This window comes from Zingiber officinale, chromosome 2A (genome assembly GCF_018446385.1).
Source record: "Zingiber officinale cultivar Zhangliang chromosome 2A, Zo_v1.1, whole genome shotgun sequence".
Lineage (NCBI taxonomy): Eukaryota > Viridiplantae > Streptophyta > Magnoliopsida > Zingiberales > Zingiberaceae > Zingiber > Zingiber officinale.
Genome location: NC_055988.1, coordinates 19,890,759 through 19,910,444, shown reverse-complemented (window position 1 = coordinate 19,910,444; position 19,686 = coordinate 19,890,759). Strand labels below are relative to the sequence as shown.

Sequence of the window (19,686 nt, the reverse complement as noted above, 5' to 3'; positions counted from 1 at the left end):
AAGCTTAAGTTAATTTAAGCTCGGTTTGGCTCGGTTATATTATGAAACAAACTTAAACACCCCAAAGCTCAGCTTGGTTCGGCTCGTTTACAACCCTATCCACAGATGAAAAATCTCATGCAAGATAAAGTGGGGATATTATTAAATATTACATACGATGACAAGGATATTTATATAGACTCGATCTGAAGACTTAGTAAACAATTAACTCTATTCATTTTACTGCCAATTTAAATAACAAAATTGTAATTTAAAAATTTTAAATTTATTTCCCTTTCCAAGAGGAGTTTGACATCGTTGAGCAGGAGAAGAGGCGCTTTGTGATGCAAAACATAGGTGCATAATGGTGGAGCTTCTGTAGATGGATCAAGTGGCTATTATTTTATAGCTTCAAGTAACTTGGTGGCACACTGTCAAAGCTCATCTTTAGTAATCCATGTGTTGTTAATCTATGGAAATCCTTTCCAATACACTAAGTGACCATGAATACTGCCATGAGGTGCTATCACCGTCTAAGTGCCTATAATGCGTGTGATCTGAGAGGTGGGTGGTACCGTAGATAGAAGTGCAGGAACTGGTACTATAGAAGCATGACCTATAGGCAAATCAATAAACAAGGGGGAAGGCTTGAATATCTCTTAATGAGATGGTAAGTACTCAACATTGAAAATTAGGCTAATGTTTAAGTTAGTAGGTTAGTAAGAAACTATTCTTTTTTAGAATTTAGAAGGGATAGGAGTGAACTTGAATCTTCTTGAAGGAGTTTTTAGGAAAACTTTCAAAGTGATTATAGAGAAGCATATATTCCCCTATATTATACTAAAATTTATAATGTGCATCCATTGAAATTTTATAAGCTTCACTATTTAGTGCAATCTTCCTGCTGACATTAATATGAATATCTAATATGCTCAACAAATTTCTCTGTTAACTTAGATGAATAGAAAGTGTCGCTTAACAACCTCATTCTATCCATTACCCATGAGTTTGTAGGTGCAAGGCAGATGAACACTTGAGCTAAAATAACTTTAGTTTTCTAAAAATAGCTGATAACCCATGCAATAGACAATCTCCCTAAACAACAACGTGACTATCTATGAAGCATTGTTGGCCTTAATAAGGTATGCCTTTTTTAAATATTAGAGTTGTGGTTTCAATTAATTCAGAGGTAAACCTAAAACAAAGTCTATACTAATACTAGGGTTCAGGAAATTGGGGTGACGTGTAGAGAGACTTGTGTTGCCTAGCTGCCTTAGTTGTCTAACATGTGCGACATTGCAATACAATCCGAGCGACATCTTGTTGCAATAAAATAGATTCAACATAAGTAGGGGTGGAATCAGGTAGGGACCCGTCTCGTAACCATCTTATCCAATCCCCGTCCCGATAAAAATTGGGATTTTTTTTCTCCCGATCCCGTACCCGATAAGTGTTGGGACCTGAATGTTTGAGATCCTGTCGGGTAAAGATGATATCCCAAAAATATTTTTTAAAATTTCTTTAAGACTGATTTGTCATGTTCTCTTGATGCTGTTTTGAGCAATGTTGAACAAAAGAAAAATGCTACATGTGCATTTATTTCCACCAGACACTTGGTTCATTTTACATATGATACATGGCTGTAATGATAGCAATTGAAATTTCTATCACTCAAGTTGTAAATCATCCTTCTATACTTTTGACCTGAGACAAATGATATCAATTGAAATGAATTGCAATTGAGATGTCAGCCATTTGGGAGAGAAGTAGGTCATGAACTCTAGCCTTCAGCTGATGATGATAGCAGACGAAAAAAGAATCACAGAGAATTTAGAAATTTGCGTATCGTGCTTTTGTGATTACCTTGTCGACACCTTGATTGCTCATTATGGAGACATGAATGGAGCCATCAGGTCCACACATCTTATATTTACCAAATTCATCATCTTGTAAAATGCCGACAGGAGACCCTTGCAGGAGATCGCATTGGAAACAACATCAAGCCAGAGATCGCATTTGGAAACAATACTTTGCTACCTCAAGTCACAAAGTAATGGTAGATACAACTCATAGGTATCTAGTAAGGTAAAAATAACAGATGGAAAGGAGAAACATCACACAACAGGACTTGCAACGAGTCCAGAAGAAAATTTCACCCAAAAAAACAAATGTCTCAATATCATGATGATTCATTTTCAGTGCATGCTGAACTAAAAAAAATGCTATTGTTTGGATCACTAACCATCATGTCTTGTAAGAAGACCAGGAGTATCTATTACCTGTAGTTCAAAATTCAAATGTATTGCTATATTCAGATAAGAGAACACATCTAAAGGGAAAATCAATATAACTGAAGTACTAACTTGAAATCGTTCATAGTTCAACATGATACTTGCAACTGAAACTGAAACACACTAACATTGAGTAATCAAAAAGCGAAAAAAATACATGTGAATCGCAAAACCATCAACTTCCATTGAAACAATTTTTTGGTTAATCACTTAATCTAAGCAAATCCAAAATAAAATTTAACATATCACATCAATTAGCTATTCTTCTACCACAAGGCCTTTGGACTTTGGAGTTTACACTTGAGGAGGATGCATTACTTTATCGCGTGCATGAGGGTACCTACAAACAACAAATATCATATAAGCATAATCTCTAGTCTCTACCAAGATTAAAAATTACAAATGAAAAACTAAAGCAATTATCCGATCAAACAATAAATTCAAATGAATATGCCATCTTTTATAGTTACTGATTATTGAAGGCTTACCCAACTAAGGAGTAGCTAGAAATGCAACAATTACATAAAACCATAAATATATATTATATACCAAGCACCAACTTACCCTACTCCAACTTACTGAGCCACATTCCTCTTCATGAACATCAATGACTAAAACAAATAGATGCACTTCTGTTAAAAAAATCTTCATTTTATAAAAGTTAATTTGTAATGTGTTTCATAAAAGAATGATACAAAAAATCAAAGTACTCATAAAAAATAATAAACAAGTTAAATATTGACATACTTGTGACAACTTCTTCACAATCCTTATAAAAGTTGAATTTGTCTTCTGTCGGCTTCTTGTATAAGTTAATTTCTTCACCTCTAAGCCCGTCACTAGTATACACTAGTGCCTCCACCATTTTGGGATGCAATGATGTCCTAAATGGATCTACGACCCTCCTCCCAAGGCTAAAAGCATTCTCACTAGCAATAGTAGATGAAGGGATTGAAAAAATATCCTCGACAATCTTAGAAAAATTGGAAATGCCGTTGTATTCCCTATCCACCATTCCAAAATATCAAAGCTTGAGTTCTATTTCACAAAAAGGATCCGAGAAGTACTTGTCCATCTCATTGGTTATTTCTGCTTGCTTTTGAGTTTTTCTTACTTGAACTATTTTCAGATGGTAGTTTAGTTTAACGGGATCATTCTTATACATTTACATTAAGTCTTTGTCTACATCGCCATCATCAATCCCATTAATATGATCCAAAGGCGAATTCCCTTTATATGCATGATACAACTCCATTAGACAATTCTTTAAACCGTCAACAAAGGATTGTATTTTACTAGCATCTAATTTCATATTTCCCAAATGGATCCCAATCATTTGAAGTTTATAATGAGGATCTAGAATGTGACCTAGGAAAACAAGCTTGTTCATGTTCTTAAGATTGCGCCAATACTTCTTGAACTTACTCTCCATTCTCTTAGCAACTTCTTGCATTGAAGGATAAGTAGTGTCAAGTATTGTCTTGTCAATGACTACCCTCATTGAAACTAATTCCTCCCAAATCAAGGGTGATGTAGTTTTCTTGGTAGCACTAAGTTGTAATGTAGTATCATGAAATCTCTTGAGAAAATTCATAAAGACTTGTGCCTTCTCCCAATCTTTTTCCATAGGAGGCCCCACTCTTTTTCTTTTCTGAACCATCTTCCTTTTCAAAGTATTCAACAAATTGAACATTCTTTGTCATCCTACCAAGCACTTTCTTAAACTTGTATGCAACAAAAAGCATTGTATAGGTGGAATTCCATCTTGTAGGCACATTCATTGGAACGGTTGACTTTTTATCCATTTTCAATAGGATAACACACTCCCTAAATTGGTCCAACCATGCCCCAGAAGAGTGAATATACTTCACACAGTTTCTAATGGACTCAACTGACTTATTAAGAAACTTTAACTCACTCTTGACAATTAAATTTATAATATGACAACAACATCTCAAATGCAAGTACTTACCATCAAATAATAGAGTGGCCATTTCCTTTAGCCTCTTTCCCATGTACTCCACCGCTTTGTCATTCGTGCTAGCATTATCAACTGTGATAGTGAAAACTTTATCTATCCCCCAATCACTCAAGCACGTTTCTAAAACTTTGCCAATGTCATCTCCTTTGTGTGAGGTAATTTTGGTGAAATTTATTATTTGCTTATGCAACTTCCAATTATTGTCCAAGAAATGAGCTGAGATTACCATGTAATTGATATTATGAATTGAGGTTCAAGTATCGGTCGTGATACTTACCCTTTGATCACCAATGACACTCTTTATCTTAGTCACCTCCGCTGTATATAAATCCCATACAAGAGATTCAATTTTCTTTCTGTTGGGAATCTTTAATCGAGTTTGAGCTTCCTTCATTATCTCTACAAATCCTGCCCCTTCCATTACCCTAAACGACATCTCATCTTTAGCAACAAATGCGACAACCTTATCTTCAAGCTTTTTTTTTTGGCTAAAGATGTGGGGTGTCAAAAGCATTATTCATGGACGACTGTATTAAGATTGGTTGAGAAGAACCTGACTTCACCACATTATAAGGATTATTTTTGCATTTCTTCACATGCCCATCAATGTCATTATTCCCATGTGTTCTGCTATGGGCAAGAACTTCAGTTTTGCAATAATTGCAAATAGCGACAATAGCAATGACCTTATTTTTATCATTTCTCCTTATAATTTTCTTGGTGTGTGACCATACATCCGCTACTGTTTTCATTTTGCCTCCAATATCTACTATTTCCTCATGAATGATTGGTGTTTTGGATGGAGATAATGTGAGGTTGAGTGGTAGAAGGAGAGCTACCACTTCTGCTAGATGCATCCATGAATGAACGGCTGTTGAATGGAGTTGAATGCGACGTTGAACGTGATGTTGAACGAGATGTTATGCTACAATTTTCAAAGTGTCCATGAATGAACGATTGTTGAACGGAGTTGAATTCGATGTTGAAGGCTACAATAATATGAATATCGTTTAGAGAGCACAGTTAGAAACATTCAAATATTACTGAGAAGAGCATGCTAGGCTATAAAACCTTGTGCCAGCAAACAAAAGTTGATTGGAGAACAAGACAAGACAAGACAAGATAAATAAGATATGTAAATGGATCAGATGACATTATGCACCTATTTCCAGCAGATGGATTTAAATGCATTTTCAACCAGAATACTCAAATACTATCCTGAAGATCAGATTGATAATAATGGTAGGCTCACCAAAAAGTTGAACGAGAGCGGCTGTTGAATGCTGGCTGTTGAACAGCGAAGGCGTGAACAGCTGTTGAATGAGAATATGAGATGTGTTACTTACTCTTAAGTCTTTAACCCTAGTTTTCTTTCTATGTTTTTTTTTAAAACCGTCCTTCACTTTTAGATAGTTTAATTTTTAACAGCCGTTCCGTTCACACCTTCGCCGAGAGGCCCAAGACGGTAGATATTTTAAAACCGCCCTTCACTTTTAGTCTTTTAGACATTTGAATTTGAGGATATTGAACCCTAGTTTTCTATGTTTTTTTTTAAAAAAAGTCTAATTAAAAAATATTATTAATATATTTGGGTCGGGAATTCCGCCGGGTAGAGCTTGTGCTCCCGATCCTTTTCCCAATTTTGATTGGGTCGGAAAAAATCCGGATCACTTGGGTCGGGAAATGTTCGGGGCGGGAACGGGTTGGAAGTCGGGAAGGGTCGGGAATTTTGTCTCAAATGCCAGCCCTAAACATAAGGTTGATGGTCTTTTCCAAGAATGCATTTCTTAGTAATGGGATATCCTTTTTAAAGTGTCCAACTAAACCACCTACATGCATTTCTCAAATAAGGGTCACTTGTGAAGTCTCAGTAATGCATAAATGTGCAGTCTCTTATCATAAACTCATGATGGCTAAAGTGATAATAAGAGGGATATTCTTTCTTAAACTAGTCAAATCCCACCAATTGTACTTATAGCGTGTAATTTGGTGACAAGGTGACTCAATGCATTAGTGGGTTTGCTGTCCAAGCTAAATCAATGTTTAAGGCAAAAGTGTATTTCTGAGGAACTCGATACATCTAGCATCTACAACAGTTAGTGTCATGTGGTCAAAGTGAGGTTAAATTCATGAGGCAATAACTAGTAACACTAATGCTAAGGTCTTGGATGATATCATAAAGCATTTTATTGTAAGCCGATTAAAGTTTCATTAGTCTTTTTGCTAAAAAATACAATTCAATGCCTGTCTTAACTTCCTATATCCATACCTAGACATATGACGGCACGCCACAAAAGGTTTGCAGAGGGTAGGATGTTTAAGAAGGAGAGTCTTACTCATCCTTTCCTTAATCTCCTAAAAGGCGACAAGGGTGGGTCTAGACTATGGAAAATCCCCTTTCTTAAAGCATTTTTTACAAGTGTTGTGATGGTACTAAAGTGCTTATAGAAGGTCGCAAAGCCATGAAATTTCGAGCTTCCTAAAGGGTATGGGATTTGAATTAATCCTTGATTACCATGATTTTCTTTAGGTTTATCGAAATGCCTTCTTCGAAGATATTAATCCTAAGGAAGATGACCTATGGTTGTAAGAAATAGCACTTCTTCACATTGACCAAGAACTTTTCCAAAGGTCTCAAGTACGAGACGAATGTGTTCTAAGCGAGTATCATGATGATGTCATTAAAAGAAAGAATTTCCCTATGAAGACTTAAGTCATCACCCTCTCCTCTTGAAGGTATTAAGAGTATATTAATGTTCAAAGGGTATAACTAGCTCATACAGTCCATCCTGTGTCTTGACTTATCACCAATTCTGCTCCTAATTTGGTGATACTTGTTGGGACCCAAATGTGTGAGATGGCCAAAAGCTAGAGAGGGGTCAATAGCTATTATACTTTCAATTATTATTCTTACGACGTTAGCACACAAAATACTATATGCAACAAAATTGAAAACTAAAAGAAATATCGATGCTAACTCGTGAATTTACGTGGTTTAGAACTCATGTTCCACCTAAACGACCTCTGATACTTTGAAGGATCACTCTTGAAAGTCCTATATAGTTTTTCCTTCTCGGATTTCTTCCATAGATAGAGAAACTTCTTACGATCTTTCAAGGGTATTACAATTTAGGCTTACAATTGGGAAGTGAAGAGGTTACAATGAGCTTAGAGAGTTACAAGAATTGAGCAATTAACATTGGCTCTAAAGTGCTCCTCTTCGGTCATTTACATAGGCCTCCAACGTCTTCAAGTGAAATTTGGCCTCCAACGTCTTCAAGTGAAATTTACCGTTTTGCTGTGTTGACATTGATCAATTGACTCATTCCACCATTAATCAATTGAACTATAGTCGTTAAGCCCTCTAACCGTTGTGCAACGTTTTCTCATTAACGGTTCTCTCTAGCTTTTTATGGTGTAGCTTCAGTTGACTGAATGCTTTGATCAGTCGACTTCCGTGTTAACCCATCAACGAACAAATATTTTGTTTGTTGGCTGATCTGCTTAAGTCGACTACCTTATTAACTCAACCACCATTTGTCCGGATCAACTCAACAGTTGACTAACTCAACCTTGGCCTCGAAAATAAGCATTTTGTTTGTTGGTTGATGCACTTTGAGTCGACTCCTTGGTTGACTCCACCTCCAACTAGCTGAAGGCATGTTCAATCAACTGAAGGCATTGTTCACTCTATTAAAGTAACCCTTCGACTAGATTGTCAACTATAACTATCCTAATGGTTACGTTCACCTAAGTTGAGATGCACTCTCTCCAAGGTACATGTATCTCAACTCAATAGGAGTTTACCTTGTAGCTTCTTCGCCATGAGGCCATCTTTCGTCAAACTTTTCATCCCTTGCATGCACTAAATTGTAACACTTCGATGCTCCTTGTCCTATGGTCCCTTAAATGTACCATATCATCCTTCTCCTATGTCTTCATACCTTAAGCCTCATTAGGTATCCATCGAGCTTGGTCGCGCTAAGTCATCTCCATGTGTATATTATCAAGTTCTGCATACTCAAATACACACATCATAAATAAAATATATCGTGACTTAAACTATTTGCTCAAACATCAAAACCTACGATTTATCCTAATCACTTGGGGCTCAATTATATATGTTAAAGAAAATTTGCTTTTTTCAAAATCCACTAACTATTTTTATTGATGTTAGGTGTAGAAAGATGGAGACTAATAATTGTTATTTCAGTGATGAGTAGAATACACTTTTATAGATACAATGAGTCTATCAATCCTAACAAATTATGAAAAAAATATTATCTTACCAAATATACAAAACCAAAATATCTTGTCAATCAATTAAAATCCTATCAGATTAAATATATTGATACCAATTGATTTTAATTGATACTAAAAGATTTTAATTGATACTAATTAATTCACTAAGTAAATCTACACTCCCCCTCAAGCTTGACTGTAAATGTTGATAAAGCCAAGCTTGCTAATAAGAAATTCATGGGTTCGTTCTGATAGTCCTTTTATGAGTAAGTCAACTAGTTGATGAGAAGTAGGGATGTATTCAACATTGAGACTACCTTCTTCCAATTTTCCCTTGATAAAATATCTATCAACTTCAACATGTTTGGTTCTATCATGATTAACAGGATTATGAGCTATGCTGATGGTTGATTTATTGTCACAAAACAGCTTCATAGGGCTTTCAAGATTTATTTTCAGCTCTTTCATAACTCTTTTAAGCCAAATTAGTTCACACACTCCATGAGCCATAGCTCGATATTTTACTTCTGCACTGCTTCTTGCCACAATTGACTGTTTTTTGCTCTGCCATGGTACTAAATTCCCCCAAACTAACGTACAATATCCGGAGGTAGATTTTTGATCTTCGATTGATCCAACCCAATTGATATCAGTGTAAGCACTCACTCTTCGATCATCAGTCTTTTCAAAAAATAGCCCTCTCCCAGGAGTTTGTTTTAAATATCTCAGAATTCTATAGACTACATTGAGACGACCTTGACATGATGAATGCATATATTGGCTTACTAGATTCACTGGAAAAGCAATATCAGGGCGAGTGTGTGAGAGATATATGAGTTTCCCAACAAGGCGTTAGATACCTTTCTTTATCCACTAAATCTCCCTCAAACATTCTTCCTTTATTTCCTTGCTCAAGTGGTGTATTACTTGGCTTGTACCCTAGCATCTCAGTTTCTTACAACAGAGCTAAAATGTACTTTCTTTGAGAAACAAATATACCTTTTTTTTGCTCCTAGCAATTTCCATTCCCAAAAAATATTACAGTTCTCCGAGATCTTTAATTGCAAAATCCTTTGCCATCATGATCTTAATATTCTTCATTTCCTTGTTGTCGTTCCAGTGACTATGATATCATTAACATACACTATGAGAACAGTTCCTTGATAACCTTAGAGAATATGTCAAACTAGGCACGTGGAGATTGTTTTAAGTCATCGATAGACTTGTTGAGTTTGCCAACAATTTGATTTCCAATTTTTTTCAAATCCCGGGGGTTGGCTCATATAGACTTCCTTTTCAATTCACCATTCAAGAATGCATTTTTTATGTCAAGTTGATGAAGTGGCCAATCAAGATTTGTTGCCAATGATAGAAGTATCCGAATAGTGTTAAGTTTGGAGCAGGAGCAAATGTCTCAGTATAGTCAATGCCATAGGTTTAAGTAAATCCCTTGGCTACAAGGCAAGCTTTATATCTTTCAGTTGAACCATATGACTTATATTTCTTCATAAATATCCTTTTGCAACAAACTTTATTTTTCCCTCATGGTAATTCGACCAAACTCCAAGTATTATTTTGCTTTAAGGCATGCATTTCCTCAAAAATAACCTTTTTCCATTCAGGAACAACCAAAGCCTCTTGAACAGACTTGGGAATTTTTATACCAGACAAACCCAAGTTAAAGGTACAAAATGATGAAGATAAATTGGAATATGAAACACACTTTGAAATGGGATGTTGAGTGCAAGACCACCTTTCCTAATTGCTATAGGAATATTGAGATTGGAGATAGTACTTGATTGAGGATCCTCTACCTGTTCATTTTCTTGACTGTGTTTAGAATTCATAATGTCTTTAGTAGCCTGAGGTTTTCGTCTTGAGTAAACATGTAACTCTCGTTCTGGTATCATTTCTCCCCTTGTTTCTAATACCAGAAGATGGTCTAGAGTGTGATTGCTAGACTGGATTGAATCAGGTATGGGTGTTGGAAAAAGGGGATTATCTTGACAAGCTTCATCTCGATTCTCCCCCTGAAATGGAGTTGAGGAGAAGTAAGGTGTATTTTCTAGGAATTGCACATCATGAGAAGTATATGTTTTTTTGGGTTTGAGGACAATAACATTGATAAACTCTTTTGTGTTAGCGAATACCCAATAAAGACAACCTTGATAGCTTTTGGATCAAGTTTACTTTAGTTGTGGTCATGTACGTGAACAAATGCTATACAACCAAAGGTATTTAAGGGAAGGTTATTGGATGTAGGCACATGAGGGTGTCTTTGTATGAGAACAAACAACGGATTTTTAAAATTGAGAGTGCGACTTGGTGGCAATTGATTAGGTACGCAACGGTGAGAATGACATCCCCCATAGGTATTTTGGGACATTCATGGTGAACATTAGAGCGTGAGCTACTTCCAACAAATGGCGATTTTTTTCTTTCTGACACCTCATTTTGTTGTGGGGTATTGACATAGGTGCTTTGGTGGAGAATCCCATTCTCGGAAAGATAGTCACCTAAAATGGTATTGAAGTATTCTTTACCATTGTCGGTGCGAAGAGTTTGAATTGTGGTGTGAAATTGGGTTTGAACCATCTGGTGGAAGTTTTTGAATATTTGACTTGTGTCAGATTTGTTGTGAAGGAGATAAACCCATGTATGATCGTTAATAAAGGTTAGAAACCATTTTTTCCCTTGAGATGTGGCGATTGGTGAAGGATCCCAAATATCACTATGGATTAATGAAAATGATGTGGAAGGTGTATATGGTTTTGGAGAGAAAATAGTACGAGGTTGCTTAGCAAAGTGGCACATTTCACAGTCAAGAACACTAAGATTTTTATTATGAAATAGAGAAGGAAGCAATCTTTTCAAATATGAAAAACTAGGCCACACTAGGATGACCTAACCTATGATGCCACAACATTATTTCCCTAGGACTTGAAAGAGAAATAGAAACAATGTTAGACACTTGAGTTGAAAGACTTTAGATGTGATAACCTCAAGATAATATAATCCATTGTGAATTCTAGCATTGCCAATTATCTTTCCTGATAGTAGGTCCTGAAATTGACACGATAAGGGACAAAGTTAACAACACAATTATTGTCATGAGTGAATTTGCTAACAGAGATGATGTTGCATGTGAGGGAAGGGACAAGAAAGACAGATTTGAGGATAATATCCTTAGATAAACAAATATTACCAATAACGACAACTAGACTCAACGACTCATTAGCAATTTTCACAAATGTTGGACTAGGGCAGGGAGCATAGGAAGAAAATAAACTAGAATCCCCTGTTATATGGTCGGAGGCTCCGGAATCAATGATCCAAGAGCTTATACAAGCTAAGCTAAGGGTCGAATAGAATGTATCAGATTGGGTCAAGGAGCATGACCGGACGATAGAAATGGTGGAGGGGTTGAGAGCGATCTGCCGAAGAAGATGACAATATTGTTCAAACGACTCAATTTGTTCCTTTGTGAATGGAGTTGAAATGATAGAATTTTTAGATTGTTCGGGTGGTTTTGGGTAAATAACCATGTGCCTATGTTTCTTTCGGGGCTGCCAATTTGCTAGTTTGCCATGGATTTCCCAACACTTTTCTTTGGTATGACATGGATGCTTACAATGTTCACACCAAGGCGAATTTGCTGGTTTGCCATGGATTTCTCAACACTTTTCTTTGGTATGACTTGGACGCATACAATGTTCACACCAAGGTCTTTTGCTAGTGCGCGGAATTTGAGATAGCATCCTATGAGTAACCAAAGCAGAAACATCATGGGCAGATTGCTGAGAAGGTGAATCATCAGAGAGCATGACCTTCCTGCACATCTCTTCACGTCTGACTTCATCAAAGGCATCGTCGGTAGAAGGAAATGGGTCCCGAGTAACCACACGACCATGAACATCATCAAGATTGTGACTGAGGCCTGCCCGAAAATCGAAGGCTCTTTCTTTGTCAAGATTTGTCTTATTTTTAATATTGCATTCAACACACACTGAGGAATTTTCGAGGAACAGATTCAATTCTTGCCAAATATCCTGAAGTTCTAAGAAGTATTGAGTCACCAAATTGCTTCTCTATCTTATATCCTTTAGTTTGGAGTGGGGTTCGAATATTTGAGAGGCATTTCCAATATCTGAGTACATTCGATAAGCGGCATCCCACACTTCGTTTGCTGTTTGGAACCAGAGATATCGTCTGTTGATATTGGGCTTCATGGAGTTTATGAGCCACGCCAGAACTATTGAGTTTTCAGCCACCCAAACTTTGTACAATGCATCTTTGTGGCTTGGTGCAGGAGGATCACCAATGGGTAGCCCAGTTTGCCTTGGCCGCATATCATAATTTTTACAGATTGGGCCCACAGTAGATAATTACAACCATTTAGCTTGTGAGTCGTGAAGCAATATCACCACGTAAAAGAAAAGTGACTGATACAAATGATTTTTCTGCCAATTGGCTTGACGATGTGTTTGAATCATTCAACATATTAATTGGACTTCAATGAAATGACCTACACGTTAGGGAAGATGCAGCAGAATGAAGAAATTGGAGAAATCAACCTTGCTATGATACCATGTAGAAAGGTGGAGACTAATAATTGTTATTTCAATAATAAGCAGAATGCACTTTTATAGATACAAAGGGTCTATCAATCCATACAAATTATGGAAAAAATATTATCCTACCAAACATACAAAACTAAAATATCTTGTTAATCAATTAAAATCCTATCAGATCAGATAGATTGATACCAATTGTTTTAATTGATACTAATAGATTTTAATTGATTCTAATTAATTCACTAAAGTAAATCTACATTAGGAGTAGGCTATATAGATGTTTAATATTTTTTTTTAAATTATATAATGTTAATTCTAATATGCTTTTGTTGAATGATGATAGTTGGATGAAAAGAAGAAAAATTATTAGTATAGAAGATATCCGATCTTTTAATAGGTATAGGTATGAGGATGGATATCCGATACCCGATAGGTATGAGGAGGTAGATATGAAATCCAACCCGAATCTAACTCGTAAAAGATGTTTGACAATATGTTTAAGTTACGTAAATCGTGAAATAAATTCGGAACCTAAGCTAGGCTTCCTCTAGAGTTAGAATTTCAAATTCAAATTGGTCAACAAGAGGAGAAATTAATTGAAATTAAGTACATCCACATCAGTTACACTATCCAAAGATTTTACCCTAAATTTTGGATAGGCTAGCTAAAAAACTTGTACATCAGTTATCCTGTCCATTCCCTAAATTTAGCATTTATAAATAGTACTTCTCTAAATTTAGGAAATTGATTCTATTTCCTAAACACTATAGAGGTGAGAGCAATTAATAGAGAAGCTGATAGGGGTTCGGGCGAGGGGAGAAATAGGGGGAGATGGAACCGTCGCGTGCGGTTAGGGCAAGGATTTGCGCGAGTTCGGCGTGAGAGGAGGCTCGGCGCGGGGAACGGCGTCGGCCACGCGCACGGGGGAGGAGAAAAGACAATAAAGAAAAGAAAAAGGAAAAGGAAACTTTTCCTCGTTAAAACGGGGTAGCCTAAACAGGTTTTTTCGGGATCCAATTTTTATCCCCCTAAACTCGTCATACGAGCTCCGAAAAATTCCCTAAAATTTTTTAAAAATTTCGGAAAATTCTCTTATGGTTATTCGCCCTTTCGGTATTTTACATTCTCCCCTACTAATAAAAATTTGGTTCCCAAATTTTCGTTATCTACCATCAGCAAGTACTAACGACAGATAGATAGTATAAATGCTGAACGGAAATTAACTCACATACCTCAAATAAAAAGGTAGGGGTATCGAGCTCGGATCGTATCCTTGAGCTCCCAGGTGGCCTCCTCGTCTGTATGATGCTGCCATTCGACTTTAATCAGCCGGATAATCTTGTTCCGCAGCTGACGCTCTTTCCGGTCCAGAATCCGTACTAGAACTTCCTCATAAGTGACGTCAGGCTGAATGAGAACTGAGATATCTGTCATCACATGTGTCGGGTCGGGTATGTATCTCCTCAGCATAGATACGTGGAATACGTCGTGAATGCCTGCCAAGGACGATGGTTGTGCCAGACGATAAGCTACAACTCCAATCCTCTCTAAGATCTGGAAAGGTCCAATGTATCGCGGAGCTAGCTTACCCCTGAGGCCAAATCTCTTCACCCCTTTCGTGGGTGAGACTCGCAGAAAAACATGATCGCTAGTAGAGAACTCCGGGGGTCTGCGTCTCCGATCAGAATAACTCTTCTAGCGGTCCTGCGCCTCTGACATCCTCCGTCTGATAGTACGAACCAACTCTGCCTCCTGCTGAGCTCTATGAGGTCCTAGCAACTGGGCCTCCCCAACCTCATCCCAGAGGGTGGGTGTCCGACAAGGCCTACCATACAACGCTTCAAACGGTACCATCTGGATAGCCGAATGAAAGCTGTTGTTGTAGGCGAACTCTACCAATGGCAAATGGTCCTCCCAACTGCCTCCGAAATCTAATACACAAGATCTCAGCAAGTCCTCTAGAGTCTGAATTGTTCGCTCTGACTGTCCATCAGTCTGCGGATGGAAAGCTGTACTGAAACGGAGATGAGTGCCCAAGACCTGCTGCAAACTCTGCCAGAATCGGGACGTGAACCGAGGGTCTCTATCCGAAATAATACTCAAAGGAACACCATGTAATCTGATTATCTCCCAGCAATACAGGTCTGCCAATCGATCCAGGGAATCAGTCTTCTTGATCGCTAAGAAGTGCGCGGATTTGGTTAATCGATCAACGACTACCCAAATCGCGTCGTGGCCTCGTTGTGTCCTAGGCAATCCCACCACAAAATCCATAGTAATGTGATCTCATTTCTACTCAGGAATAGGAATCCGCTGAAGTAATTCGGCAGGTCTCTGGTGCTCAGCCTTCACCTGCTGACAGACAAGACATCTAGCTACAAATTCCGCGATGTCTTTCTTCATACTGCTCCACCAGTAGTAACGTCTCAAATCTCGATACATGCGGGTCCCACCTGGATGGATCGCAAATCGAGTGCGATGAGCCTCCTGAAGTAGCTCCTGATTGAGGTACGCATAATCTGCCTTGGAAATATATAATATCCTCCTCATCTCGTGTGAACTCGGTCTGCTGTCCGGAAGCTATCTGGCTGCCAATGAACTGAAAATGCTGATCACCGGCCTGGCCTCTCGGATCCTCGTCCTGATCGACGACTGAGCAACCATGGTAACAAGAATACCTTGCTCTGTCTGTCCCTGCTCCTCAAGGCCTAACTCGGAGAAACCCTGAATACTGAAGCCCGGTGGCAAGCCAAAGTCCCTCTGGACTTCCTGCTGAGTGCATCGGCAACCACATTAGCTTTCCCTGGGTGATAGCTAATGGTACAGTCATAATCCTTCAGGAACTCCATCCATCTCCTGTGCCGGAGATTAAGTTCCTTTTAGATGAAAATGTATTTGAGACTCTTATGATCCGTAAGAATCTCAAAGGTAATGCCGTATAGATGATGCCGCCAAATCTTCAAAGCAAAGATGATGGTGGCTAGCTCCAGATCATGTACAGGGTAGTTCTTCTCATGTTCCTTCAACTAGTGACAGCCTCGATCTTCTGAGGGTCTACTGAAATACCTCGGCTAGAGACCACGTGTCCCAGAAAACTGACTGAAGATAGCCAGAAAGCACACTTGCTGAATTCGTGTATAGCTAATGTCGTCGAAGAGTCTCCAAGACTGTGCGAAGATGCTGTGCATGTTCCTCCTCGGAGCGCGAGTAGACCAATATGTCATCGATGAAAACGATAACAAACTGATCAAGATACTTCAGGAAGACGCGGTTCATCAAATCCATAAATACCGCTGGAGCATTGTAAGCCCAAATGGCATTACCAAAAACTCATAATGGCCGTATCTGGTACGGAATGCTGTCTTCTGAATATCAGATTCTTTGACTCTCAGCTGATGATATCCGGACCGCAAATCAATCTTAGAATACACTGAGGTACCTCTGAGCTGATCAAATAAATCCTTGATCCGTGGTAAGGGGTACTTATTTCTGACGGTCACTGTATTCAGCTGTCTATAATCTATGCACAACCTCATAGTACCATCTTTTTTCTTGACGAATAGTACTGGAGAACCCTACGGAGAAGCACTAGGGTGTATAAATCCCTTGTCTAAAAGCTCCTGGAGTTGAACTTTCAGTTCATTCAACTCTTTTGGTGCCATACGATAAGGAGCTTTCGATGTCGCTGCGGTTCTCGGAATCAACTCAATAGCAAACTCTACTTGCCTTCTGGGAGGCAAGCTTGGTAGCTCCTCTGGAAATACATCCGGATACTCTCGGACTACTGGAACATCGGAGAGTTGAGAACTACTGTCATCTTCAGTATGAATCAAAGATAATAGAAAACCCTGATAGCTATGTGACAACAGCTTCTGAGCCTGAATCGTCGAAATAGTCGATATGCCGTCGTCTCTGATGCCAGTGAAACCCCACGAGGGTTGGTTCGGAGGTCGGAATGTGACCACCCTCGTCTGGCAATCAACAGTGGCATGATATGCTGACAAACAATCCATGCAAAGAATAATATAAAAGTCGACCATTTCCAGTACTAAAAGATCTACCGTAAGTATCTTGTGCCAAAGTCTAACGGGCAACCTTTGACCTCCTGGGTGACGTCCAAAGCATCACCGGACGGTAGAGACACGGTCAGTCGCTGCGGTCTGAAGGTGGGTAATCTACCAATCTCCCTTATAAACGTACGGGATATAAAAGAATGCGAGCTATCAGTATCTATCAGCATATCAGCAGATAAAGCATAAATGGAAATCGTACCGCGGAAAACGAATCCGTCGGCCCGCTGCACATCCTCTCTGGTGACCGCATGAATACGTCCCGTCTCTAGCGAAGGTAGAGGTGGTAATGCTGCCAGCGGCTGCTGCATCTGGGCAGGAGCCTGCCACTGAGGCGGTGCTGGAGACTGTGCCGGAGGTGGATGTAAGGGCTGCGACTGATACTGTACTAGTAGCTGGGACTGCGTCTGGTACTAAACCAGTGGCTGGGGCTGCAGATACTGGATTAGGGGCTGAGACTGCAGTTGATATGAAGATCTCACGACAGAACTCTGTGGTACCATGAGGGCACTGGGGTGCTCCTGCCCATACATGCCATAAGCAGCAGTTGCAGGGGGAGCTATCCTCTGCTGGGTATGCGAAGATTGGGCTCTCCGCCCTCCTCGATGAGTCCCGGACTGACTGAGCCTTTAGCAAACAATGTCGGCTCAGGTGCCCAGGCAGTTTGCAATAATAGCAAACTGAATATTCCAGGGAGCAGGCTGAGGTGATGTGGTCTCTGGACCCACATCTGGTGCCGCGAATGTCGCTGGCGGATTGTTTCCGGTTTTGCTGAGAAGACCGGAAACGTCCTGATGTAGATCGCCTTGACTTCTGAGGCTGACTAGAAGCCTCAGAAGTACCTGACCTGGCCGACTGCGACCACTCCGCTGCTGTGTAGCCTGTGGCTGCTGAATCTATTTAGATGTCTAACCCGTCTGCTTCCTTTTCTTGTCCGGATACGCTCTTTGGTGAGCTGACTCTATCATCAGGGCTCTGTCCAGTGTCTCTATATAGGATGAATTTCCAAAACCGGCAAGCTTTACTTGCAGGTGCCCATCCAGTCCCTGAATAAACTGCTGCATACGGGAATTGTCCTCAGCAACTAGTTCTGGACAAAATCTGGCCAATCGGTTAAACTCTGCATTATACTCGGTCACCGAGCGGTTGTTTTGCCGCAGACTCAGAAAATCCTGCCGGCGAGTCATCTGATATGCTCGTGGGAAGTAGCGGCTCTCAAAAGTCTCTCTGAATTTGGCCTAGGTGATGTTCTGCTCACCTATGATGGAACGTTGTATAACACACCAGGTGTCGACCTCATCTTGTAAATGGAAAGCAGCCAACTCTGCTTTCTCCCACTCGGAGCAAGCCATGTAGAAGAAGGTCCGCTCCATGGTCTCTATCCAGGATTGGGCCATGCTCGGATCAAGCTCTCCTCGGAAGAGTATGAATCGACTCTTCATCGACTCTGCCAACGCTGGGATCCGGGCTCGTGCCGCAATAATATCTGTAAGATGGGTAGGGATCGACGCGGAAACTGGAGGAATCCCTGGAGCTGGCGCTACAGGTGGTACCGCTGAATAGACCGGGGGAGGTACTCTCGGTGTTGCTGCATAAACTGGGGCATATACCGCTGGTGGTACTACAGAGTCGATATGAGTGGCCGCGGCTGGAGGTACGGGAGGTGGTGGTATCGGAAATGGAGCAACCGGTACCGCTGGTACAGGTGCTGGGTACACTGTAGGTACTGGGGGCACAGGTGCCTCTGGTGCCGAGTACACGGTAGGTCCAGGTGGCGGTGGTGCCAGGTATGTCGCAGGCTCTGCTGGTGGAGGTATCGGGTTTGCCACGTGTGGTACAGTGTGTACGATATGGGTGGGTACCTCCAACTAAGCCATCGGAGTTTGAGAGCTCGACGCACCCGCAGTATCTTGAGTCTGTCCCTGACCGACAGGCTCAAACCCAGTAGGGATCTCTGGCGAGTCTGTTGCCAGAGATTCCAAAGTCCTCCTACGTGGCCATCCAGCACCACGTCTCGCAGCTACTCGTGTAGATCTCCTCATATCTGTTAAGTTATAACACAAATATCACTACAAGTATAAAAATTATAAAATTATCTTTATACCTATTTGTCGTTTGGAGATGTTCCATCGCTGTCCAATTCCCATTTTTACCTCAAAATTTCGGACGAGAAAATCGACGGAAACCCGTATAAATCCGAAAATAAATACCCAAGTTAATTAGCAAACTTGGGCTAACCCTAAAATCCAGAACACCAAAAGCAGGTATCGTAACCCGCTCTGATACCAAATAAATTGGTATCAGATAAATCTCGAAAATCCCAAAATACTAAAACCAGACATTCTATACCTGTAACAACCCGACTCGCAAAACCAACAATACGAAAACCAAGCATTAGAAAACTTGGCTCTGATACCAAATAAATTGTCACGCCCCAGGGGAGTCCCTGCTAAAAGAAATTTCGGCAGCATCTCCCATGTATGGGTGACAATATGAAACTTTACTACATCATCCAGATACCTCGGCCAACACGGCCGGAACATACATAT

The 19,686-nt window shown here is 39.8% G+C and overlaps 1 protein-coding gene across 3 annotated transcripts in view; it reads left to right on the top strand.

Moving 5' to 3' along the window:
• The window catches only part of LOC122040908 (recQ-mediated genome instability protein 1-like), a 62,685-nt gene that overhangs the window by 36,319 nt on the left and 6,680 nt on the right, over positions 1–19,686 (top strand). The window lies entirely within an intron of this gene.